Source organism: Mus pahari, chromosome 6, assembly GCF_900095145.1.
Source record: "Mus pahari chromosome 6, PAHARI_EIJ_v1.1, whole genome shotgun sequence".
Lineage (NCBI taxonomy): Eukaryota > Metazoa > Chordata > Mammalia > Rodentia > Muridae > Mus > Mus pahari.
The window spans coordinates 86,840,208-86,842,053 of NC_034595.1; positions in this window are offsets into that span (position 1 = coordinate 86,840,208).

Here is a 1,846-nt window from a genome sequence, read left to right on the forward strand (position 1 = left end):
CTCTCTCTCTCTCTCTCTCTCTCTCTCTCTCTCTCTGTGTACATCTCTGTGTGTGTGTGTGTGTACATCTCTGTGTGTGTGTGTGTATACCTCTCTCTCTCTCTCTCTCTCTCTCTCTCTCTCTCTCTCTGTTGTGGAGGTCGGAGGACAGCTCTTTGGAGGTGTTTCTAGGGATGGGTCTCAGATCACCAGGTTTGTACACCAAGAGTCTCTCGGTGAACTCTCTCTCTTGGGTCCTGGCCTTGACCTCGTCCTGCCTCAGCCTCTAGAGACTTAGGCCTATAGGCAGGGGCCAGTGCACCAAGCTGTGGTGACCTCCTCTCCTTGAATACCATTGCAAGAGGAGAGAAATAGACTCAACCCTTAGATACAGTAAGGGCCAAAGGAATGCTTTGGTCCTAGAAGCTCAACTAGGGGTCTGTAGGTGCGGTTAAAAAGAGAAGACACCAAGGTCAGGTGACTCTTGTTTAATGGCAGGCCAAGAGTTTTCACCTCAGAGGTGAAAGCTAAGGAGTTTCAAAGGTCAAACGTCCAGGAGACCATGACCTTGTAAGGTGTTGTTTTTCGAGACAGGGTTTCTCTGTGTAGCCTTATGCTGTCCTGGACTCGCTCTGTAGACCAGGCTGGCCTCGAACTCACAGAGATCTGCCTGCCTCTGCCTCCCGAGTGCTGGGATTAAAACCAAAGCCGTCGTGTGCCACCATGCTGGACCATAGGATTTGTTTGGTTTTTAAGTAGAGTTAATTGTATTGAGGAGATGTAAGAAAGAACTCCAGAGAGTGTGAGGAACTCCATGGGAGGAGCAACCAGGGTTCTTTCTTTGTTTGAGACAGGAGCCCACTCAAGGCTATCCTCCAGCCTCAAGCACCCCAGGTCTGGCATGGCAAGTGTGCACCACGGGTGTTCCTGTAGGACTCTCTGCTAATACCCGATAGGGCAGGGCAAAGCCAAGGCCAAAGCTTAGCTGAAAATACAAGGCCCCCGAACGAAGTCTGGTCAAAGAGAATATTCATGAGACGCGTGTGTTCATCCTGTGGTCACGCTTCTCTCTACCGCTTACTTTTTTATTTCTTTCTTTGTTTTTTTGCATTAAAAGATTTCTTGTTATTGTGCAAGTGTGTGTATATGTAGAGATCAGAGAACAACAACTGAACAGAACCAATTCTCTCCTTCCGCACCTGTTGGGCCTAAACAGCTCAGCCACGGCCAGTAGATGGCAGCATGTCACAGTACAAGGGTTGGAGAGGCTGGCCCTGAGGAAGCCCTCAGGGTGATCCACTGTGATAGGAGTGGGAGGACTCACAAGTCATCTATTAGATGGAACACGGGGGACCCCAATGGAGGAGCTAGAGAAAGTACCCAAGGAGATGAAGGGGTCTGCAACCCTATAGGTGGAACAACAATATGAACTAACCAGTACCCCCAGAGCTCGTGTCTCTAGCTGCATATATAGCAGAAGATGGCCTAGTCGGCCATCATTGGAAAGAGAGGCCCCTTGGTCTTGCAAACTTTATATGCCCCAGTACAGCAGAACATCAGGGCCAAGAAGTGGGAGTGGGTGGGTGGGTAGGGGAGCAGGACAGGGTGGGGGAGGGTATAGGGGACTTTCGGGATAGCATCTGAAATGTAAATGAAGAAAATATCTAAAAAAAAAAAAAAAAAAGAGTAGGAGGACATGTGTTCTGAGTGGACCCAGCCAGGTGGACAGGATACAGGTGGGATGCTGGGATGCCCTCATTGACCTGAGGTGGGCTCAAGGCCCAGAGCAGGACCTCACTCAGGAGCTGGCTAGGAATGTAGATTCTTCCTTCCTTCCTTCCTTCCTTCCTTCCTTCCTTCCTTCCTT